The sequence below is a fragment of the Archocentrus centrarchus genome, chromosome 7 (genome assembly GCF_007364275.1).
Source record: "Archocentrus centrarchus isolate MPI-CPG fArcCen1 chromosome 7, fArcCen1, whole genome shotgun sequence".
Classification (NCBI taxonomy): Eukaryota; Metazoa; Chordata; class Actinopteri; order Cichliformes; family Cichlidae; genus Archocentrus; species Archocentrus centrarchus.
The window spans coordinates 25811682-25837573 of NC_044352.1; the positions used below are offsets into that span (position 1 = coordinate 25811682).

General features: G+C 40.3%; 1 protein-coding gene across 2 annotated transcripts in view; it reads right to left on the minus strand.

The window, feature by feature from the left end:
- The window catches only part of sema3b (sema domain, immunoglobulin domain (Ig), short basic domain, secreted, (semaphorin) 3B), an 80882-nt gene extending 77030 nt beyond the window's left edge, over positions 1 to 3852 (minus strand). For both annotated transcript variants that reach the window (XM_030732870.1, XM_030732871.1), the window contains exon 1: positions 3512 to 3852. The gene's annotated coding sequence lies outside the window, so the exon portion shown is untranslated. The remainder of the gene's footprint in view (positions 1 to 3511) is intronic.
- Between the last annotated feature and the right edge of the window lie 22040 nt (positions 3853 to 25892).

The following is a 25892-nucleotide window of genomic DNA, read 5'->3' on the forward strand; positions in this document are numbered from 1 at the left end:
GCATAGGTTGATATTCACACAAAACACACAGAGTTCCACATATTGTACATGTCATATTTGCTGACATCCCAATGAATCGATAGCTAAGCTCAGACTCTCTCTCTCACACACACACACACACATCACACATTATACCCTTCATTAGCTGCTGGATTCAGATCAAGGGCTGGTATCATGTCGGTTTTGTTTTTGTTTTTTTAATTAGAAGGTTTGAAAAAGAAAACATAAAATAAATAATAAAAGGAAAAAGGGATTAAAGTTTGATGCTAACAGCCTTTTGCTTTTTATTTGGATGGGACAACAACCTCTTCTCCCGCCTGTCCCCTCTAGCTATATGAGGAAAAGTCAATATTTCAAGACAGCAGAGACACTCATTGAATATTTCAAAGAAAGGGAAACTGACATCGCTTCCTGGTCTCTCTCTCTCTCTGTTTCTCACACACACCTAGTCTCATCACTTCTCTCTAGTTTTCAACTTATTTCATAAAGATGGAGAGAAAAAAGACAAACAGGACAGACACCTAGACCAGTCCCTGGACCTATAACATACTTAATCCTACATTTTTGCTTTATACTTTTATTACCTACTTTCTGCTGACCTGGCAGATATTTCTGGCTTAGCACAGGGTTAAGAGCAAGGTTAATGTGTTTTTCTGCTCAGGAAGGGTTGAGATAGGGGTTAATGGGTTTTAAGGTGTGGCAATGGATCAGTGTATAACCACCTTAACCATCAGTTACCTTGGTGGTCGATTCATCAGCAGGCAATCAGCAGACCCACCTTGAGCTCAAAGGAGACGCTAGGTCAAATAAATGTCCATTTTCTGCTCTCTGGTGTTAAATGATTTTTACAGGTTTGTTTGGCTCTACTTCTATATCTCATTTTCCTCGATAAGTTTACAGTTTTGGTCTGTTCATTCTGCACTTAGAGGATTCATCAATACCTCAGCTTCAGCCCAACTGAAAGAGTCTAAATTACTCACATTTCAATCTATACAGCGCGCACACAGAGAGGACGATCAAGAACTATTTTCCAATCGGACATTTAGTTTGTGAGCAGTGACAGCGTTTCAGAGGCTCTTCACCGAATCTGCCTCTGACAAACGTTTCATCAGATACAGCTAACAACTTAATAACCAATCACAGCCTTCAGCTAATTCAATATAACACCAATTTGCTTTGTTTTGAATGGAAAACTATTTTGTCCAACACTTTAAGATTTTGTTAACTATGGAAACAAGTTATTTTTGCACTCCAGTAATGTTGTTAAACATACTATGCAAAGCCCTTGGATCCATAATTTTATGCTGAATTGGATCTGGCCGTTCACTGTGATGACTCAAATACTCCTTTTTTTCTCTTTTGTCTTGATATTTGGATAATGCAAGTACTTACTTATTTCAAGTACTGACTTTGCTATTTAGTCTGGTTGGATCTTTGCTTTCCAAAACTTTTTTTTTTTTTTTTTTTACAGGGGAACAAACACGATGCACAATATTTAAGCAAAGCTGACACTGCCTGATCACTTAATGTTCTAACACACAAGTTCTGGACCTATATTACTCACTGGTAAACCTGCTCTAGGCTACTATATGTTCCTTAAAGGGAAAGGAGTGATAAAAGTATCACTCCATCTCTGCTTTCAGCATAACACATGTTGTCACTTGTTGGCAAACAAATAATGATGAGAAGTAGGCCTGGGACGTTTGGCATGTTCACTTCCTTCACACAACACGCCCCAAGACAGTGAATTTTGTGCTTATAATTTTGAGCACCAACTCAACTATTTCCTGAATTTGTGCTCCCCAGTTTGTGATATTACAACAAAAAATTTCAAAGCAGCTCGATGAAGCATTTTCCCCATAGACTAAAACATCTGCAACCCCCCCCCCCCCCCCCCCTCCAACCACACACACACACACACATACAACTTCTTATTCAACTTTAAATCCATAGAGGTTTCATACGTCAAGACACCAACATTAATGTGCACTGAGCTAAGTAGAACTTTTTTGGCTACTGCATTAGACAAGCGGTTTTATGTAAGCGAGTCGGTGCTATCGTTGAGTTCAATGTCCACGTTCCATAACACATCCAGAGACAGAGAAGGGCTTCAACCTTTAATTTTAAGACTTTAACTTGTTTCCTTCACAGAGGCAAAGAAGGTTAAACAGGCTCTCTGTCATAAAACAGCTTTTTGACGCTATTTAAACAAGACATGCTTGTAGGCTAAGCTATAACTAAACTACATCTGAAGTTGGGACATAAGCTGAGACTTCACAAAGACACAAGAACAATTTGTGTATAAGTTCAAAAACTATCATGTAACCCTTAGAGCCACACTGAAAAGGTAAATTAAGGTGCAATGTGTGGATTCATTGGTGGATGTGGGGTTGAACACTTATAACCTTCTGAGACCTTATGTCCTCTGTAGTGGTCACCAAGAAAAGTTAACTTGAAAGATACTTTTTTCCTTGGTTCACAGGAGAATAAAGACCTGTGAGACCACGGATTACAGGACTGACAAGGTGAAATGACAGACAAAAAGCACACCTGTGAGCTTGAAAACAAAATAGAGAGGATGCTGAGTGACTGAGAAAGAATATTAAAAAAGTAGGCTATGCAGTTGCATAAAGCAGCAAGCTTTACAAAGGCAGATGAATAGTTAAAAAGAAAAAGATGAAGAAAGGTGGAAGAAAAGATGAGCGCTAAACATAGCGGCATGGGATAAGCCTGTCATTTGTGGGATTTGTGCAGAAACCTACAAAAAAAAAGGAGGGGGGGGTATTTGAGATTAGAGAACAAAAGTGGAAGAGTGTGGTAGGATGAAGGTCAGAGAGAAGAGAGGGGACAGCAGGTGTAAAAGGACCAAAGCTAGTACTGATTTCCAGTCTTTATTACTCCAGTACAAAGCTTTGAACTTTGCACAAAGGCCTTATTGGACCTTATTATTATTATTACTCATCAGTGCCAGCAGCAAAAGACAGATTTCCTGCAAAAGCAATAATAATTCCATCAAACCCTCCACTTCCACTGGTGAACCATCAGGAAATAAAGCATCCAAGACACACACGCTCCCACACGCGTGAAAACTCTTTTCCTTTCACCCACTGATCAAATCCAATTAAAGGCATTTCAATTCCTCTGAAAATAATATGTCCAAACACACACACACACACACACACACACACACATCAAGCAGCATTATTGTGTTACTGGAAATCACCTTAATGATTAACACAGATATGAAACCACAAATACAGAAGAGTTGACAAGCATTCAGATTTGTTCCCATATGAACACCTACACAGGGTATTCCCCAGCTTCAGCACTTAACAGGAAAAACAGCAATACAATAAAACAATAACTCCACTACAGTCAAAACAACTTTGGTCTTTAAATTAAAATCTCTACTAACTAGCTTTGCTTATGGTCATATAAACAACTGGTTCTGCCTAAAGGACAAAGGGAGACGCTTGAGCTTCAGGGATTATACATTTAATCAGAATCTCACCTTCATCAGCAGCTTCCTCTGCCTGTGTCCCGTTTCAGTCCTCAGTCCCTCTGAGCCACGTTCCCCTTGGCAGGTGCCATCATGGTCAGATAGTCCACAGGAAATGGCTATTTTCTAATTTTTGGTCTGTCTTTTCTTTTTTCCTCCCTTTCTCAGTCTTGTTGAGATTTGTATCACCACGAGAAAAGCAGCACGTGTGTGTGATTGTGTGTCTGTGTGTGTGTGTGTGTGTGTGTGTGTGTGTGTGTGTGCGCGTAGCTGTGTGTGTGTATGTGCTCACAACTCCAAAGGTCCTGGAATTCCTGAGTGCTGCGCCAAAGAGCGAGCGTGGCTGAGCTCCCTCTCCGTCTTTCTCTCCCCGCACTCTTTTTTCTTTTTTCCTTTTCCCCGTCCGGGCAGAGAGGAGGGGAAGACAGTCAGGGGGTGGGACAGAAGACAGAAGCTGCTTTCAGCCCACTCTTTCTCTGTCTGTTCCGCTATCCCCTGCTTTCCCTTCTCCCTGTTTTGTGTCTCTTTTATTTTGCCTAACTTTTGCACTCCGTCTTTTGGCTTGATCTCTGTGACAGATACTCTTTCACTGCTCAGCAGGGCGTGAAAGCAAAGCTCTCTCTGTCACACTCACACCCTCCTCTTTCTTTTAATGCCACTCCCTCTGCCACAGTCCAGAGGTAAAGTCGCCCTTGTTCCGTCGGTGAGCCACAGTGTCTTTTTCCTCACCGTTGTTATTTGGCACACCTTATCCTCAAAGGTTGAGCTGGGTCTTTGTGTTTGTGTGTCTAAGTGATCCTGCAAAGTTTTTGGCTGATCTAGTAGTGATAAGGATGAGGGCGAGAGGAGATACGGGTGCACTTAAAACTCGGATTTCATTTCAGTCTGACGTTCCCTCACAGGGGTCACACATTCTTAAACATCTCATCCATGAGTGCATTGAGCTTTCTTGAACTTGGTGTTCTTTTGTGACTGGAAAAATATTAATTGGTTTAAGCTGTTCAATTCAAGAATAACAGCTTAATAATCAAACCCTCGATCCTTGTTGACTTTTAAAAGGAGCTCTGGGGGATGCTGAGTAATAATGAACTTGTCAGTCTGCTGTGGCTCATTTTAAAGCTCACTACGATTTTGCAGATCAGCCACCACCACCACCATTTAAACCCTTGGGAATTTTTTGTTATCTCCTGTCCTCACTGGCTAACACTTATGGAAGATGCACACGTCAGTGTGGTCTAATCACCAGCTGTTAGTGGAAAGAATCTCAGGAGCACAACGATAAACAGAGAGCAGAGGGAGAAACTAAATCACACGTATATATTTTTTTAGTTACTCATTGAGTCTACACTTAAAGTTAATGATTTACTTATACAACAACCACTCTCCAGACTAAAGCAGTGTAATAATATTTATATAAAGGTATAAACACCTGAGAGGAAAGGACTGGAATAAATGAGAAGGAAAGGGAAAGACAAGGAATATATCCCGGGTGGAAAACTACACCTCATGGGAGACACTAACAAAAAAAAACATGGGAGTAATTTATTGTATTTATAATCAGGCCCCAGACAGTTGGAGGCAGCATGGTATCAGTGTGTGTGTGTGTGTGTGTATTATTTATGTAGACAATAACTCACACCTGGAGATACACACCCACACATACAGTATGTACACAAATACACACACACATTCACTCATAAACACCTGCTGAAGGTACATTCATCTACACGCTAACACCCTCGCACAAAACACACGCAAACACACTGAGCAGTCTGTCTGGCGTCTAGCTGGCACCATTCGGACAGCCATCTCTAGAGGCTGCTTACATAGCCAATCACAACTGCCAGTCACCAGCTTTCATTATCACACACGTGTAACACACACATGGCAGGTCCTTAGAGAGTCCACAGTGGGAGAACAAGTGTGTATACATGTGTTTGTGTGGGTACTCAAATGCAAATCTACTTCTGCTTTGTTAAATGAAACAAATTAGAGAACAACACACGGCAGAATGTGATGTGATAATGAGGCAATACAATCACAGGAAACTGACAAATGCTCAAGATTATAATGATGTGGTATCAACAGCTGTGCCCCCGTTTAGCTGATGGTGATTGTGTCTTTCTACTGTAATCGGTGTTAATGCAGCTGTGTTGAGTATAACTGCAGTACAGACTCATAAAGAGTTTCTAGTGTTTTCCTGTGTGATAAGACCAAAAAGCAGCAGCCTGGAGTTCATTCAGTCTTTTTTGTTTCATCATTAGTTTTGTTAGATCAGTTGTCAGTCTAGTGGTAAGAATATCTCTTGAACACCATCAAAACTGATCATACAAATGTCAGGTGAAAATTAGATTTTTTTTTTTTTTTAAGTATTAATTATGCTGAAGAACCATTTTAAGTATGTCATTTTGTGTAGAAATGAAAGCATGTTTTCTGTTGCACAGTGAACAAACAGCATCTACTAACTGTAATTTTTAGTTTCAAAGGTTCAGTTGTCATTGGTGTGGGCAGTTACACTTTCAGGTTACTTCATACGTTTAAGACCATTTTATTCTGCAATAAAAAAAAAAAATGTTGGTGTCATTCAGTAAGAAAGCACTTTGACCTGCACTGTAGACAGTACAAAGCCCAATAAAGGACAATCATGTCTCTGGTAGTGGTTCAAAGCTATCTCACAATTAATAATGTTTAACAAATAAATATTCCATAATACTGATGATTGAAAATTTCTTGCACTGTAACAATGTAAATTACAGTGAAACCTGCCAGCTCCACTTCTTTACAGTGTACCTGCTGTAACCTACAGCAACATTATTTTCCTGTGTAGACAAATTACAGTACTGTGCTGTTTGTATAAAATACCACACTGTCAGCTGTTTAACAGGCTAATCATTACAGAGTTATTTTATTGTTCTGGCTTTAATCTGCCTAATCAATTCATTATATAAACTAATATCTCTGCATGGAGCCTTATTTCAGCTTCAGATGCCATTCCTATAAGTATTTATATTTGCCAACGAAAAAACATACTGGATTGCATCATAGAAATGCAAAGACATTAGTTTTTACAGCAACTTCCTGTATCCACTCAGTGCATTACTGCACAAACATTTACAGCAATTTGTTACAGTCTAATTTCTCCACTTGGTTGATTTGTTTAATACGTTTCATTCTTGTCTTTCTGTTGATCATCTGCACTTTCAAGTAGCTGCATGTTTTTGAGTTTTACATTAATTGACACACACACACACACACACACACACACACACACACACACACACACACACACACACACACACACACACACACACACACACACACACACACTTTTCCCTCTTCTAGCTCGACTCATTTGTTTGCTTGAATCATTTGTTTTTGCTGGTGCCTTTTGAAATTTGTGGCCTATAATTTATTTATCAGTTATTGATTCCTTCTACACCAGCACACTCTCGCACACATATCAGCCCCCCCCCCAAACCCCCCATGCTTTTTCTTTCATACGGAAACAGGGTGCAAGTGAAGGTAAAGAAACTCTCTTGTGTCTTCGTGGTTCTCTTTCTCTCACTCTTTAATTCTCAGACTCACACACAGACTCGTGCCTGACCCTGGTGCTGCTTTCCTCCATCACAGCTAACCTTTACTCAGAGAAGATTGTGGTTTTTCTGTCAGTTTCTCCTGCCTTTATCTAAAATTGCTTCCTCCATCCCAGTCTCCACACCTCTGGCTCTCATTCACCCCACCCCGTTTTTGCCCTCCTTCTCTCTCTCTCTCCTTGTTCCTCCTTATTTAACCATTTAATTCTTCACCTGCCCCCTTCATGCCTTTTCTCTCTTCCTCTCCTCCTCCCACTGCTTCACTACCACTGTAATCCCCCCACTGTCTCCACTTGTCTGTTTCATTTACTCATTTTTCCATCTGTCCTCAGCCCTATTTTTCACCCATACATCCCTCCATGCCAATATTTACTCTTTAAAGATTCCCAAAAATGCTGAACATCCATGTTTCCTTCATTTGCACCTTTCCCTCCATTTTCTACCCTCCCTTTCTCTTACCCCCTCACCAAAGGTTGCCCTTGCACCGATCCCTCCCTCCCTTTTTCTATCCCTCAGTCTCGATTCTGTGTGTTCAAGGCCTGTTTTAACGAAGCCAGCCTCCTCCCAGGTCAGCCCTTTGTCAATACTGATGTCTGGCCTCCAGAACAGAGAAAAACAGGCACACTGAGACACATGTGTGCACAAACACACAGACGCACACACTGATAAACATGCACCCGAAAGTACACATGGCTCTCTGTAAAGGTCTCAGACTCCGCTGTCTTTTGTCGTGTCCTCTAATCACTGGGTTTAGTTTTTAATACTCTCTTTCAATAAGACGGGGAAAAAAGCAACATTAACAACAGAAAGTCACCTGAGAAATGTACATACAAACAAGCACCTTAAAATTAACAGTAAGTCAGTATTCATGCATACTATTTATCTTGAATGTTAAATGCACCCTAGTATAACTATGCCTTGGATTTGAAGTTCATATACCATTAGATTTTATTGAAAGGTACTGATATTTATCATGTGATAGACTGGCGACCTGTACAACCCCTCCCCAATTCTGACTTGGATAAGCAGTTAAGACAATGGATGGATGGATGGATGGATGGATGGATGGATTGTGAGTCACTGTTAAAAGAAAGTGGGTCTAACAAACAAACGTAGATCCTAATGGAGGTAAAATCCAAACTACAAATTACCGATTTGTGACTATCTTCTGTAACAACTTTTAAAATAAACTGAAGATTCAGGCAGTGAGGAAGAATATAGCACATATGTGACATCAACAAAATATTTCATTACAATTCAATAATGGATCTTTGCATATTTGTTAGGTTTATCCTGCTTTTCTTTTTTTCCCCCCCTGATTCTCCCAAAGCAAATAAATATTTCACATCCAAAAGTTAAAAAGGGCTGTTACTTTACACTTCAAAGACTCCAATGTATGTATCCCCCCATACACACACACAGATACATGCACACACATACACTAAATACTGACCAGGCAGAGGTGAAGGCAGATACACAAACCTCATTAATGATTTATATCATGAGGATGAGAAGAGCTGATAGATTCTGCTCTCCAAAACACTACTGTAGCTTCCTGCTTGACCAAACACAGACACTGCAGAGGGTCTCAAAGATCTGAGTAAATATTAAAAGGAGACTGTGTATCATCAAAATCTTAACCATCAATTCTAGCATCTGGATTACATTTGATAGGAGAGAGGCATAAAAGGCTTCCAGTCTGAACCAAATTAAATCACAAAGGAGATTTTGGGGAGCTTTTAATTGAGTCAACATATGTAAAAGGAAGTTTTTGTTGTTGTTTCTTTTTTCTGTGTATTTTCAGACACAACATACGCAGGAAAACCAAATTAACAGACATAATAAAATAAAAGGACATTTTTTTAAAAATCCAGGGCGTATTTTTTTCATCCTAAACTTAATATGTATAAAATATCTCAAAATTATTTATAACTGAAAAACCAGCAGACATTAGACTAGACTTTGATTGACCATGAAATGCAATTTCAGTGATTCGTTTCTTGGGGTGAGGGGCAGAGCTGTGTGGTCGTGGGAGCAGGATATGCAGGTCTGAGTTTCCTCAGACCTTTAACAGCTGCTCAGCTTTACAAGGTCGGCTTTACTAAAGGCAGCAACACTGAAGGCTCTGGTTTTGTGTCAGTGCATGGATCTTAGTGGGTCACCTTGCACCACCCAAAATAGTATTACTCAGATTATAATGTAGCCATACAGAAAAAAAAAAAAGTTTATTGGGTGATTCATATTATCTCTGTCATCATCACCCACACAACAGGTAACCTGTACTGATAAACTCTCCTTCTGCCTAATGAACAGCACTTAACAAATTTATTAGAGTGCCTGTTATAAAAACAAAAAAAACACAAATAGTTCAGAATTAAGTGAATTCACATTTTTATGCTGGACTTCTTTGAGAAATCAGAAATGACTCAAACATGACATCCAACCACTAAAACAAAATTTTCTGTTTAAGAATGCAATAACTGTAATTTGGCATGTTAGTCAAAAATAAAAATGTGCTTTAGTATTTTCTGCTTTTTTATATATATATATAAAAGAGTGCATTTGAAAAATCATGGATTACAACAATAATTTTATTTTAGCATTAAAAATATAATTTTGATTAAAGAGCTGGGACACACTGGTGGATCAACCATTACAGAAACATAAACATGATTCTGGTAATTACCAATACTGACACAGACGGCTGTAAACCGGTGTTATGTAAACCATAAAGTTTTTGCAAATCATTGACCCTGTGATTTAGATGTTGACACTGTAAAAAACAGTTTGTGAGAAAAGTTTAAGCGCTCGCTTTATGAGAATCACTGGTTTAAGAAATTAGAGCATAACAGTCCACAGCCATGCTAGCAGCACTGTAAAGATGTAGTTACTTTCAGTTGGCTATAAGCTAAATGCTAAAAATAATGCAGTGCACTCCACTGCATATCATAAAAGCTGCACACCCTCGCGGGTGTGCTACGAAGCGAGATTAATGTGATAGCGAGCTACATCGAGCTTAAAGTATTTTCTGTGGCTCTCTTCTTACTTGGCTAAATCAGCACGATAACTTAAGCTGAATGAATAATCCCGTCAGCAGCCGACCACATTCAGAGTTTTGGTTTAAAATCAAAGCAATTCTTTTATTTACAGCATGTTTTAAGTGCAATATAGATTCTCTGCTGGGGGAATGGATTTTATATATGCACCACGTTAAGCTGTATCTTATTAACACCACTGAATGAAGTCCAGCTGTAATGTTACAGCAGTGCAAAATGTGTGCACTGATGTGTCTGCTGCGAAGTCTGTTTTACAGTGCTGGAATCACAGCCATAGAGCACAGATGAGTAAATGGATCAGTTACATTTGTTGGCTATTTAATACCAAGAACAGCTGTTCAATCAATTCAGTTCAATTTTATTTATATAGCACCAAATCACAACAAACCTTCACCTCAAGGTGCTTTATGTTGTAAAGTAAAGACCCTAAAATAATTACAGCAAAAAACATTTGTGTCCCATTTGTGACACATCCGTAACATTAATTTCACCTCAATCTGCTGACACACTAAATTTCCACGTCCCCTTTATTAGGCTATGAGAATGTAATATTTAATGTTTAAATGTATCCAGTTTAAAGCTTCAGAGCTCGTGCGCAGCCATAAGAAATAAACAGCAGCACTGAAAGCGGACTCAGCCTTAAAATAATTAAAATGTTTTGTTTTTTACTGCTCTGTGTGCTAAATTGCGAGATTAATGATTTTCTGCAGTATTAATCTTTTGCCTTATTACCAGCAATGTTACATTTTACAGTTTAACAGAGAAAGTTGAGAACCCCGTCACGATACCCGTTATTTCCGTGGGGTTTTGGGTTTGTTGAGCCAGCTAACACAAAGAAAGTCTGGCTGTGTGTAACGTCCTTTGCAGTATACTCATCTGTTGAGGTCCAAACACCAGTCAAGAAAGATAACACACAACTGCATAACAGGAAACATCTGCAGGTAAAGAACCCTCAAAGTCAGTCCATATAGGAACCATCGTGAAAAAAGTAATGACTATGAAAGCAAGCTAATTTGTCACTGTCTGCAGATGAAAATAAAATGTCAAATATAAGCATGCATGAGGCTGCCCATGTGAGCCAAACAACAGCTAAATGCTAATATTACCATGCTAACAAAATGATAACACAAACGCCATTAAGTTACTCCCAGTATTCATACTAGCATTTTGTGTCTTTCATAAACCAAAGCACTGAACAAACAGAAATAAGTAAATGAATGATCTGATGAGGAGCTACGTGAACAATTATAGTATCATCAGGTTTATGAGTAACAATCCATTAAAGAGTTAATGACACATCTAAATGATGACAAGTGAAATCCAAGTTGTGGATCGATCATATTGGCAGAGTAAAAGGAAAATATTTAGATGCAGCATCATGTTTATTTTATCTGACAGACTACTGGCTTCCAATTTCTTGCTGAAGAATTGTTGTTTTCCTGCCATGAAGGACTTGAACAATCTGTCATAGTTCCAACATCTGTAATTTATTTTTATATGATGACTTTTAAACTTATTTATTAAATTATTTTATGCCCTTATTTTATGACTTCTCTGGTCAGAAAAGGGCATTTTTAAAGAAATCAAAGAAACACAGGAAAAAAATTAGCTCTTGATCTGTGTGTGTGTGTGTGTGTGTGTGTGTGTGTGTGTGTGTGTGTGTGTGTGTGTGTGTGTGTGTGTGTGTGTGTTCTCACACAAATCAAGCAGGTGCATTTTCAGGGCTCAGTAACAGCCATCTATCAGAGCCTTTGTAGGCAGATGGAATGAACCAGAACTCAGTGCTGTGTTAGACTCATCAAAGCCTGCTAACAGTGGACCTAAAATCATTTTACTGCTCTGGAGAGCACACAGCTGCTTTGATGGGAAAAACACCTGACCTCTGCACTGTATGTGTGTGTGTGAGTGAGTGTGAGTGAGTGACTATTGCAGGCCTCGGTTTGAGTGACAGGTGGCCAACCGGAAGGTATGCGCATGGTTAGACATATGGAAATTGTCATTTTTTTTTCATGGTTAAACTGCATGCTTGTTTGATGTAAATCTTTATGGTTTTGTGTGTGCATTCGTGCATGCGTGCGTGCGTGCGTGTGTGAATGGTATTGTTGTCCTGCAGTCTATGTAATTGCTTGGCTGGGAAACCCTTGACTTTTTGACATTTGAGCCTACAGCTTTCTCTCTCTCTGTGTGCTCTGAAAGAGTGAGCCATGAAAAAAGAGTGAGCCATGAAAAAAGAGTGAGCGAAAGAGAGGGAGAAGAAGAAGCTGGGAAATATTAAAATGGAAGGATGATAAGAAGAGAAAGAGAGGACAAAGTGTTCCCTGTGCTCCCTTATGAATCCCAGAGTTCTGGGCGGTTCTCCCAGGAATGGGGGTCAACCAAATACCAGAACCAAGAGCCAGCACAGGACTGAACGACAATGAAGCTTAGGGGAAAATAAACACTGCCAGAGCACATTAGGTCCAAAGCACCAGGGCTGAGACAATACTTAGAGGTGAATGGCTTTGGAATGCTGTAGCACAGTCCCATGAGCTGAGGAGCCGCCATAAACTGCGGGAGCAGACAGGTAAAAAATACATAAAGGAAAAAGATAAAGAAAAAAGATTTACAGGAAAAAAAATCATCACAGCTGCACAAAACGGAAAAAATGTCACACCAAATGTGCCAGCCTCATTTTATGTCTCACCTCTCATTTTCCCTTTGTCTAGACCTCCCCTTTAAGTAAGGACAGGAATTCAGGATCATCCAAAGGTAAACACACTTGGCTGATCGTCCTTCACTCCCTCCATAGTTCACTGCACAGGGCCCCTTTAATTAGATAAACTGCCTGTCCAAGCAGTGAAATTGGTAGCTACTGTATCTAAACTTCACCCTTCCCCCAATCACCAGCTCCTCTCCTCTGGCTTTCTCATTTTTTTGTATTTATTTTTGTTTTTTAGCTTAGTTTAGCTTAGATCATTGCAATAATTACAATGGCAAAGAAAAAGGACAGTTTATAAGCAGAACTCTGCATAGGGAAGAGGTCGGGGCTGATGGATGGTTGAACAGAAGGATAAATTCTAACACAGGAGATTCGTTCAAAAGTTCATTAAAAATTCATTCATTCATTATAAATGTGACACAATTTAGATATAATTTACTCCACAGTCATTGGATATCTGTAATCCTGTGTTTACTGTAATACTAATAAATAGTTAACAGCTTTACTCATCTTTTTTTAACCCCTTTGGTCACTATTTTCTGACAGCTCCTACCTAAAAAGATTTGGCAGAAGATGATTTTTTTTTCCTGCCCCACATATATCGCTCCTCTCTTAGTAATTTTCTACTTTGGTTATCTGGCTTTTCCAGCTATGTTAAACTGGATGGCTGCTTTCATCACAGTACACCCCTTTATCTTCTCCACTCATTCACTATCCATCCATCACTATCACTGTTTTTTTTTCCTTCCATTACTGACTCCTTTCCTTACTGAGGCCACCTGTCACTCTGTCTGCCAGTTTTTTCCACTGTTCTCATTGGTATAAGTTGCCTTCAAATGGAATGAGGTTCTAATGACGCTAGAAGATTTGCTCCCTTTTTTCTCTAAATATTTCTTCCTTGGATTTTTTGTTCCCTGTCTCTTTGTCTTAAGTCTTTAATCAATTATGCATGTATTTTATGGGCTCTTTTCATTTGAATACTATTTTTGAACTATAAATAAGTAAAAGATGCAGGACATGAGTTTTATGGGCACATCATGTTTGTACTGGTTATGAAAAAAAAAAAAAGAGCTAGAGCTCTGCTATTCTGACACTTTTTTTTAGCCAAGGGGAAAAGTATCAACAGCAGTACTGTGACTCATGAAATATCTGTTGGTAAAACTCTTAATTTTGTCAGTTTTTACATGCTGACAATCGTATTTGCCTTGCAGAGAAGTTACAAAGTTTGAGAAAGGCAACTGAAAACTCTGCAGACTTCTTTTTACTTTCCTTTATTTTGTGCCTTTTTGTGATTCTTGCCATTCAACTTCCTCCTTTCCATCACAGTAATTCTAACAGGGAATCACTTCCAAGTAGGACACTGACGTGACTGACAGTGCAATATGAGCCTGAGGAAGTCTTTCCAGCCTCTTATTTTTCCACCTGCTACATCTTCCCTCTTTTCCCGTAACCTTGAGTTGCTATCCTTTCCTGACCTCTAACTAAAATTTTATCCAGCGAGTGAAATCCAAATCAACAAAACTCAATATCAAGTCAGAGTCAGAGAGAGGAAGAGCATATATGAGCATATCATCCAAACTTTCTGCTGATGCTTTGGGTTTACAGCTCTCTATGCAGCTATGGAAACTGTGTAGATGTTCAAAACTGCAAATAATTTATTTAGCTTCCATTTACAGACATGTAGCAAGTTGTATAATATAACTTTGCAGCACTAGTTTACCAGAATGATGTTTTCAGTAACACAGTTACCAGCATTTAAACTGCACTGGCTGCAAATTTAAGCAAAGACACACCTGCATCTATAAAAATGTTTCTTCAGTGAAAGGTTGTGCCATGTGGCATCAATTTCCAAATGTGGAGAGGGCAACTGTGTCAAAAAAACTCATTCGTGAAATCCCTGCACATAAATATGTGTGAAAATTGGTCACAATCACCATTAAATCTGAAAGCAGTGATGAATGGGCCTTTGTGCTGTGGAGCATGCCACTACACACCACTTTTCTATGGGGAAGCAATTTTCAGACCTGAACTCTTATGGAAAGGTGGACTAATGAGTTGCATATCACTACATGTATCTATAATATGTTAGAGAATACTCAGTAGGTTATATTGCTGTTTATCAATGTGAGCCCCATGTAAACCAGATCATGTTTGCTGTGCTTATTACTCTATACTGACAGGTAAATGTGTTAATGCCTGGACTCTTATCAAGCACACTGGCCACTATACAAAGTTATAGCACTTTTCTCTTTCATGGCAAAACAAAGATTTTTGCACAGCAACAGCATTCAATAAAACAGAGGACGAAAGTTTGAAGTTTGGAAATGATACAGTGTTAGACGTGCTGCTATTTCAGTATCACTGCTTCCTATAGAGGGCCACTTCGACCTTTCAAAGACCAAGTGCCCAAGATGTGTGTGTGTGTGTGTGTGTGTGTGTGTGTGTGTGTGTGTGTGTGTGTGTGTGTGTGTGTGTGTGTGTGTGTGTGTGCGTGCGTGTGTGTGTGTGTGTGTGTGTGTGTGTGTGTGTGTGGGCCCACAGTGTCACAACATAGGGCTGTTATGACGCGACAAAGAGATAAGCCTGGTGCTCACAGACCAAATACACTCACCCTGCACCGTGGGAAACAAGTGCAAGTGAAACGAGAGAGAGAGAGAGAGAGTGTGTGTGTTTGTGCGTGCGTGCGTGTGTGTGTGTGTGTGTGTGTAATTCCATGCCTATCATTTTTTTATTTCCCACTGGACAACAAAATGTTTTTATGGGTTTGGTTGGTGAATGTCCTCACATACTTGTCATCTCTATGTTCTTTGTGCTTCACCGTCTCTAAGAGTGAAAAATTTGATAGCTTAAATCAGTGGGTTAACACAAACACGCTCGTGAACGCGTGAGCGATTGTCCGGATGTGTGTTCATATGTGTGTGTTCTACTGTGACTCAAGGACGCTTAAATGCTGATAAGTTAGATGACACAAGAGACGCACATCTAGGAACCTTGGGAGCAGCCAGCCGAGGTAGCTCACACGCTAACAGATAAACACACCTATACACACTCACACACAGACACAGAAATTGGCTCCTATTATTGTTATAAAATAGGTTGCTACTGGAAATTGAAGACAAATGAGCATGACTTTGAAGATGGGATAAAACAGCAATAAGCAGTAATGAGCACACATATAGATCTCTAAATACACACAACAAAACATACACAAAAGGTGACTTTCTCCTTTTCCCTCCTCTCTCTCTGTTTCTGTCCCCATTTTGATTCTCTCCCTCATTTCTCCTCTCCTTCTCTGTCCTGTCCTTGCCTTTCATGTATCCCTCTGTTCTGTCTTTTCTCCTTCACTTTCTCGCTCACTCTCCTGTCCTTGACTCTCATCCCTTGATCCCTGTTCTGTCTGCTCCTATTATCATCCATAGCTCTTTTTCTTTTTTTTGGTATCTGTTTTCCTTTCTTGTTTTATCTCCATATACAACTGCCATGCCCAGTGAGACTTCACCGCACTGTGCGCAGATTTATAACAGGTACGAAGGGTGTGCAGACGTATATGTGACTCTGGAAATATCTTCAGCTTCCATTGATTTAAAAAATAAATAGACGGAGAAAGGAGGCACAAAAATGCAAGGCACAAAACAGAACCGAGGGACAACGTAACAGTTTAATCAAACTGAAACTGAAATGAAAATAAGAAAATAAGAATTATTAGACATACTTGCACTAAATCTCCTCTTGAATATAAGATTGGATCGGTGCCTGTTACGGTCTTCAGTGACAGCACTCACTACTGAGTCCAAATAACCAAAATCACAAAGCAGTTTAAGTTTGGAAGGTGAAGAAAATTTAATGGTTTGCATTAAAACACAAAAATCAGCATATTGGAAAATGGTACATTCACATGTGACATCAAAGGACTCTGAGCTGATGCTTCATTACCAACCTGAGAAGATGGCAGTGACACGAGCAGCTTCCTGTAATTTCAACCAAATTTTTAATTTTTTTTCTCTGTTCTTCACAGAGCATACAGCTTTGTCCCTAAATGTTCTCATTTGTATGTGCTGATTAAATTAATCAATAATTTGACTCTGACATATTAGTGTTACTTTTAACTTCCTACTTTTAACAAAAAAAACTCCCAAAGAAGATTTGTTGCTTTTTGTGATAGCAACAAAATACAATTTTGTTTTGCGTGCCACTTTTCCACTATTTATTATTTTGTTTCTATCACAAAAAGCAACAAAATCGTCTTTGGGAGTTTTCTGTTTAGAAAAAAAAATATCTGCAACCGCTTTATTAAAAGCAACACTAATACGTTAGAGACTGAAAGATGGGGAGCACAATATGGAAAAACAAGGGAATATCCTTTAATAGGATACATACATCCCAGGCTATAAATAAATATTGAATAGACACGAGTTGTGATTCACACAATCCTAAAAAAAACAAAACAAAAAGTAAGAGCAGAAAGGAAGCCGGATGAAGGGATTGAATGGGAGCGCTGGAGGGAGAGGAGAAAGGTAAATGCTGGGTGGGAGGGTAAGGAGATAGAGGCAAAGGTAGGCTGAATGGGGTTTTATGGAGGATGGGAGAACGTGAATGTGTGCAAAGGGGATAAGAAAGTGACCCAAAGGGGAAGAATGGGTGCCAGATGGATCGGATGACAGAAAAAGATGGAAAGTGGGGAGATGTTGGAGAAGAGACGGATAGATGGAAAGGTACTGGGGATGGGTATCACCACTGGGGAAGACTGTGAACTTATGCCAGACATGATTAAAGCCTTGGCCAAAAACCCTTAAGCATGGGTAAAACTCTTTGCTGAAGTCTGTGCACTAAAGGGATGAGTGGGTGGGTTAGTAGGATAAAGAGTAAAAAGAGAGAAGAGATGAGGAGGAAGGTGAGGATCCCCTCAGGAGGCAAAATAGGCTTATGTAAGGCTGCTGCGGAGACATACAAGAGTCATGACTATTTACTTCTGTTTAAATGCACACACATACACACATGCAGACCCACTGACATGCTGGCCAGTGTCCCAGACATTTCTCCTGAGTATATGCACACAATGACACACTCAGACAAAGGCCAGGGTCTGAGGGACACACTCTTCCTGAACAGAAATGCTGATAGAGAGAGACAGTGGAGAAATAGAATATAAATCCATAGCAAGATAATAAGAGGGATAATATGATAATAACAAGGGAACAAGAAGCTCTTGAATGGAAGCCAAAAGCTCCAGATTAACATTAAAATGTAGCCTTTGGTCAGGAATTTGGCGCTTTGGTAGATAACTGGCTGAAGATAAAGATATTTAAAGATATTTAAAGGCCATAAAATGTTGAATAAGTCTTGCAAAGATAACAATTCAGTTGTTTAGAAGAAGTACAATATCTTATTTTTTTTACTTTTAAGAATTTTTTCCTACACAGCAGCCACAATGTGATCAGCCAAGTTAACAACCAAAAACCAGAGCAAATTTTTAGGTAATCTGCAGCTTATTTATTTATTTTTGACTCAAGTTTGAGTTAAAAAAAATGTCTTTGATAGAGTAGCTTCAACCACAGTCGTTTCCTCGTTTGATTTTTTACTAATGGTCCTACCTCACGTCCTCACAAACACAGCAGATTTGACAGGTGAGGCAGCGCTGTTGTTAAATCTTTAATCCTGCGGCACACCTGCAGAAGCCCCAGAGAGAGGAAAACGAGAAAAAGCTGTTAAGACCTGGTCTTGAATCCCAAAATCCCACAAAAATTCGCCAGACTGTGGTAACTAAATCTCCAGCACAGTCCTCGCCTGCCCCGTGGATTTAGTTATGTCTGGAGCACACATTCTTATTATTCTAATTTGGTTCCTGGTGTACAGCAACATACATTTAGTTCGGTTCAGTGGCAGTTCAAAAGCATAAATTTTGTTAAACACTTATAACCTATATGATTTAACTAAATTTGACTGAAACTGTTCATTTAGCTCGGAGGTCGCCACACAACAAAGTATACAAACCAAAGAGCAATGTGCAGCTCCAAGAGAACATTTCCATCAGAGACAAACAAACAAACACCAACATCTTTTAAACATCAAATTTCAAAGACAAACACGCTGCCATCTGAACAGCAGACCCTCACCGAGTCTAAAATTAGCCTGAACAGGAGTGAATGACATCACTTCTCATAAATCAGGGAATGCTATTCATTAGTTGCTGAGACCATGTCGTGCATTGTGAATTACATGAAAGGCTAGATGATTATCAGAAATGACCATCGCACTCACTTTCTTCATATATACTCTGATTCTCTGTCACGCACAAACCCTGCATTTAGCTTCTCAAAAGGTTTGTAGATTAAAAGAAAAGATAGAAAGATAGCAAAGCGCAAATACATGAAATTATGACAGAGAGCGGTTGTTGTGATGAGCAGCGGTGAGCTCATCCATTTACTGCACTCGACAGTGAAGTCACTGGGGAAACACAACAGAGCTGACGACAAAATAACCGCACATTTGGCAAAGTGACGCCCGAGATGAATGAAATGTATGATGCTGGTGAAAGAGGAAGTAATTATTTTGAACCTGTAATTCTGGACAGCACAGTCTGCTCCTGTAAACACGATGACTTCCCAAAGCTACAACACAATTTCAGTTTCATGATGAGAGAAGCCGGGGATTAGGGGCCTTTTCACCCTGAAAACTTCCCATATAAATTCCCTGAGAACTGGAGAACTGGTGCCGGGAGAACCACCTCCTGCTCAACGTCAGCAAAACGAAGGAACTGATCGTGGACTTCAGCAGGAAGCAGCAGAGGGACTACCATCCACTTGTCATCAGTGGTGCTGAGGTGGAAAGAGTGGACACTTTCAAATACCTGGGAGTGACCATCTCACGGGACCTGTCCTGGACTCATCACATTAACATCACTGTGAAGAAGGCCAGACAGCGTCTCTACCTCCTCAGGCGGCTGAGAGATTTCAAGCTCCCACTCAAGGTGCTCAGGAACTTTTACACCTGCACCATCGAGAGCATCATGCGTGGGAGCATCACCACCTGGATGGGAAACTGCACTAAGCAGGACTTCATGGCCCTAAAAAGGGTGGTTCGTTCAGCTGAACGGACCATCAGAACCACCCTCCCCAACCTGCAGGACATTTACACCAAGCAGTGCAGGCTGAGGGCCATGAAGATCCTAAAACAGCCCAGCCACCCCGGACACTCTCTCTTCTCCCTGCTCCCATCAGGCCGGCGTTACCGCTGCCTGAGGGCTAAAATTGAAAGGTTGAAGAAGAGTTTTTACCCACAAGCCATCCGTCTGCTCAACTCTGGGCCCTAACTGGACTATTATTGCACAATGTAAATATTATAATCTATAATTCCATGTAAAAGTGTGTATAGTGTATAGTATATAGAGTATAGAGTATAGTGTATAGTGTGAATTACTTATTTTTATTTTTATTCTTCTTATTTATATGTGTGTATATATGGTTGCAGGTACAAAATACATTTCACTGTGCATTGTACTGTGTATAACTGTGCATGTGACAAATAAACACTATCTTAATCTTAATCTTAATCTTAATCCCATATCCCACATTATCCCACATTTCAGAGAGCAGCCTGAACCACTCATTAATCAGAGCCACCCACCTCATTTGTGACCCATGAGGCCATCATTTCTATCATGTGACCTCAGCGAATGGAGAAAACAATGATTCATTTCTGTCTTTGCTCTCACTGCAACTCATTTCTCACTTCTTCTGTGATTCTCTCAAAGTCACTCGTTTGCTGCCTGCATCCTGTTAGAGAAGGAGCTGTGTGTGTCCATGCACACGTGTCATATTATACTCACACCATAAAGGTGAAAGCCAGTTTTAATTCTAAAATTAAATTCCAGATGAGCGATTTGTAACTGCATAACAAGACCCCATAACAGCTATTTCCTTTTCAAGTTTGACAGGCCTGAAAATCTGATCCAGGCCCAGCCAGAACAGCAACACCTCCTGTATGAGCCTGTGTGGCAGCCTACAGCTTTTAATGAGCCCTAACCAAGGGAATGATTTCCAATTAGTGTCATAATAATGCTTTTTTTAAAAATTCTCAACATGGTAAGATCATCATGTTAGCACGACAGGCCACCTGCAGTGTCTATCAGCAGCAATGGCAGAAGGGAAGAAGCAAGGATGGCTGCTGGAACAAAGACTGGGCTCCTAACTGGCATTGCACAATTTAAAATTCTGAGGCAATGCCTCCGACATAACTGTAAATGGGAGGTACTGAAAAAAATGTGAGTTCCTTTAAAGCCTAACTTCAACAAGCGTGTCATCTAAACTACTTAATTAGGAGGGAAAAGTGTGAGTGAGTGAGCCACAAATGCTGTTATAACTATTTCCTAACTTAAAAGAGTGTCTGGTCATAAAAAAATCCTATAGCTGACTTAAATTTCACCTTCAATCTTGTCTTTTTAATGCATCTCTGGGTCACTTCTGGGTGCTGGACTACATCAGGCCTGCCATTTGTCTCCAATCCTGTTCATAATTTTTATGGACAGGATTTCCAGAAGTGGCAGTACCTCCAAACCTACTTTGGATCAGGGAACAGTTGCTGTCCCAACAGAAGGAGTTTAAGTATCTCGAGGTCTTGCTCAAGAGGCAGGGGAGAGTGGATTGGGAGAGGATTGACAGGCACATTGGTGTAGCATCAGAGGCAATGCAGACACTGTATCGATCTGTTGTGGTGAAGAGAGAGATACAAAGCTGTCAATTTATCATCTGATCTACGTTCTTACCCTCACTTGCGGCAACGAGCTCTGGGTAATGACCAAAAGAATGAGATCACAGATGAAAGCAGTGGAAATGAGCTTCCTCCAAAGGGTGTTTGAACTCTCCCTTAGAGACAGACCTATGTACTAAGTCACTTGGGAGGGGCTGCCACTCCTCCACAACAAAAGGAGCCAGTTCAGGTGGTTCGGGCATCTGACCAGGATGCCTCCTGGGCGCCTCCTAAGTGAAGTGTTTCAGACATGTCCTACCAGGAGGAGGCTCCGGGGCACACCCAGAACATGCTGGAGAGATTATCTCTTGGCTGGATAGTGTGTCCTCTGGCTTGTCCCCCTCCCTCACCCCCAAATATGCCGTGTCTCTAGCTGACCGTGTCCGGAAGAGAGTATAAACACGGTTTTAAATCTCTCTCTCCCTGAAAGTCTTGTTCTGACCACTTGAATATGTCTATCAGCAGCGCACGCAGCATCTTTGAACACTTTAACCTTCCACTGAAAACTGTTGTTTGATGTCTGTGTCGTAGCTGTAGACTCACTTCTCTTCATCAATGATGATGATTGACAGGAAGTTGGGTCAGTGGACACAAAGTGCAGGAGGATTGTTTTTGATTTTAATTGGTGGAACTTTTAATGCTGAATGGATGTTTAGAACAGAAATACCTGTTTATGCATCTTACATTTCTTTGGTTTGCACATCAAATATGTTAGCTACCAATTAAGCTAATTAGGTTATGAAGTTTGTTATCCCCATTTCTCTTATCAGCTCTTTATCTCCCATCATGTCTCCTCACCTCCTCCACATTTCAAATTGTTACAACTTTCTTTTGTTCTCTTCAGCACCTTAAAAAACTTGCCTTTCTCTCCCTGCTGGTTTTATTCTTTCTTCTGATCACCCTGCGTGGGGTTTTTTTTCCCCCTTCTTTTATTTTCTTTGATCCTTACCTACTAATCTCTTCCACAGGGGATATGCTGGTTTGGTTTTACACAGTTTGAGATCTGGATTCTGGATTAAATTCCCCTGGCCTGGTGTGATTCAGCAGGTAGAGAGCAGCACCAACATTGCCAGCGTCTGCTCTTCCATGCCGTGTGGCTGAAATTTGAAACACGGGCTGAGCATTCATCCAAAAGGAAAAGCAGATGGAATCGGTTACGTCTGTGTAATTATTGCCTTTGGTGGTTTGATGACCAGCTGGAGAAATCACGCTGTAATGTGAAGTTTTCGGAGAAAGATACAGTAATTTCCTGAGTGATTTAACATTTTGTGCTTCATGTTAACCCATAAGAACACGATCACGGCATCAAAGATATAGAAGTGTGCGTAAGCGCATTACATACAACATACAAATGTCAAGGGTCGGAGGTCAAATGATCTGTTTCAGGTCAACAACTCTGCAGAAAGTTTCCATCTCAATATTATACAGAGTTTATCTTCAGTGCAGGGTGCTTGTGTCTCCAGTGTTTTAGCTTCTGTATCTGATCTGCTGCTCTGCTCCACCTTTGTTCCTGAGTGATTGATCTCAGCTGTTAGGGAGGCTTCAAAAACCTGGCAGCTTTTTAAAGTCTGGTTTCTCCCAGTAGTGCTGTTCTATGAGGGTGCTTATGTTTCATTCTGTTCCCCTCCCCCTCTAATGAAGCTATTCTGTGGTAAAATAAAAGTCGCTCTTTATGATCTTGGATTGTTTGCTCAGTATAGACAGCCTTCAAATGATCAAACACGTACAGCTCCTTGCCAAAGATTTTTTTCCCACTTTTGTTCAATGGATCGTTCAGCAGCTGATTGATGTTGATTCCATTTATAGCCGATGACCTTCACAATGGTCACCTGCACTGTGCTACCTGAAACCCCTACATTATAAACCACTGCAATGCAATCCTACAGAAGTATCAATTTAAGTTTGAAGGTCCTCATCTGTGTATGCTTCACCAGCTTGTTCCATATTGTCAGCTGCTATGTTTAGCTGATCCTGCTCTGGAGAAATTTCACAGTCAGCAACCTTTCACTAACCTTTCTCCTCCCTGTTTCACCCGACCGGCGCTTTTCCTGGTGTCTTCCCATCAGGGAAGCCACTTCGTCTTTGCCAGTATTTTCCGTGATATGAGCAGGGCTGCTCTCCTCTGGAAACTACTCACTCAGCATCCTCTCCCTCACCCTTCTTTCACCCCCACCTCACCGAGCGGTGGAAAGGAAATAATTAAAGCAACTAGTCGGGGATATTTTTGGTGTTTGGCATTTTTGGCAAATTTTAACTGTGCATGGAATATTTCTGATTTAGTGTGACATCAATTTAAATTAAACTAGATGCCACTGAAACAGTCATGTATTACTCGGTGTAACGTACTATAAATCTTTACGTATAAGAAAATCATCCAGCTGTAACTACCTGTCGCCTACTGACAAATGTTCAGTAAATGTACGTGTCACTGTAAGATGACCTCAGCGCTCACCCTAATCTGTTACAGTACAGCGGTATTTCACGCTCCAGTAATTGGAGATCCAGAACTTGTCCAGTCAGCAGCTTCAACAAAACCCATTTTTTTACATTACTGTTTCGATGTTCCTCTACTTTGTGAGGGTGGTTGATCCTCTTGGAAGTGTGTGCAGGCAAACATACATTCATGCATGTATACATACGCCCACAAAGCTGTGCCGTGCGTCTCCTCCATGCACCACCCTCCATCACTTAGAGATTGCTGTTCTTCAGTGCTTCTGCTCCGGACACAGCCCTGCCCTCCCAGGGAGTCCACCACCCCCACCCCCCCACCCCACTCTTTCCTGTGCAAAGTGTCTCTCTGTTCTGCATGTTTAGGTTTGCAGATGTTTTGGCTGCAGTTGAGTCTTCCATCATGGTGCTTTTCTTGGACTTTTATTTTCAACCTGTTAAGCTCGTTCCTTGTTTTTTTAATCTTCTGTCATTTTTTCCATTTCTTTCCCCTCTTTTCCTCCATCAGGATAAAGTCAAACTGAACAGTGAGACCGCCAGGTGCCACTTGCCACAACTGGCAAATCAAACATGTGGAAATGCAGATGCTGTTTACTGCTGGCTTTCATGGTTACTGCCGTTTAGGCTCACAAATCAAACTGATTGGTTTAAAGGCCACATCCTTATGGTATTTTAAACATGACAGATAAGTGATTTAAAATGCCCACATGCTTGTGCCTGTCTCTGACCTCCTGTGATTCTGGTATTAAATCCACTGGCATCAAATCCTGATTTGTCTTTTGTAGTACAACATGACCAAAGCACCATGGTAATGAAACTGCACTGCCTCAAGTATGAATCAGCCTTTCCTCGTCTTCATTTCTTTTTTCTTCCAATGAAGTTCTGTTGAAACCCCACCCCCGTTCACTTCCCCGTCTTTTTTCCATCCCTCCTTCTTGGTTCAACATTCCAGGTGTTTGAGTTTTTTATTTTTTTTTTCACTCTAACTTGATGCATCATCGTTATCATAGTTAACCTGTTAAAACAGTGATAGACAAACACAGACATGACAAACTCTTCTTTCCTTTCTCTCCACTTGTTTGTCCTTCTTTCCTACACACTGGTTTCTAACAGGACTTAACTTTATAATAATGTATTTTTTTTCCATCTTGTCACCTGTACTTTAACATGTTTGGATGCCTGTTTTAAACTCATAACTAGAATAGGCTTATAGCTTTGAATGTTTATGTTTTTTTTAATTCGCTCGCACCTTGTAAGCCTTGTTTCCAACTGCTTGTAATTTTCAAATTCATTTTCTGTTAAACCTGCACATACTGGCATGTTTTAACAGTCAACCTGTTCTGTGACACACACACACACACACACACACACGCACACACACACACACACACACACACACACACACACACACACACACACACACACACACACACACACACACACACACACACACACACACACACACCCCTCCTATGACTAAAGCAGATGTCTGCCTGCTTCGTCCATTAGCAACAATGGCAATATTTCCCCTTTTGTAAATTTCACAAATTTTCTTTCTTCCATTTCTGTCATATTTTCCTTTGTTCACCCCAAACACATCTATTTCAGTTTGACCAGTGACCATGTGTTGACTATTACAGCAGTGAGTCAGCTCCATTTGGTTCCATGCTAAAAGAATAGCTTTTAAATGGCTGAATTAAGAGTCCTAAAGTTAAAGGGACATGCTCGGTTTTAACTTAAGTACTCTCTGGACAAAGTCAGTCCTGAATACAGGCCTCAAGTCTGAGTCTTTAGTTTTACAATAACTGAAGAGTTTGTCCAGAAGACTCCTAAGTGACCAAGACCTGCTTACA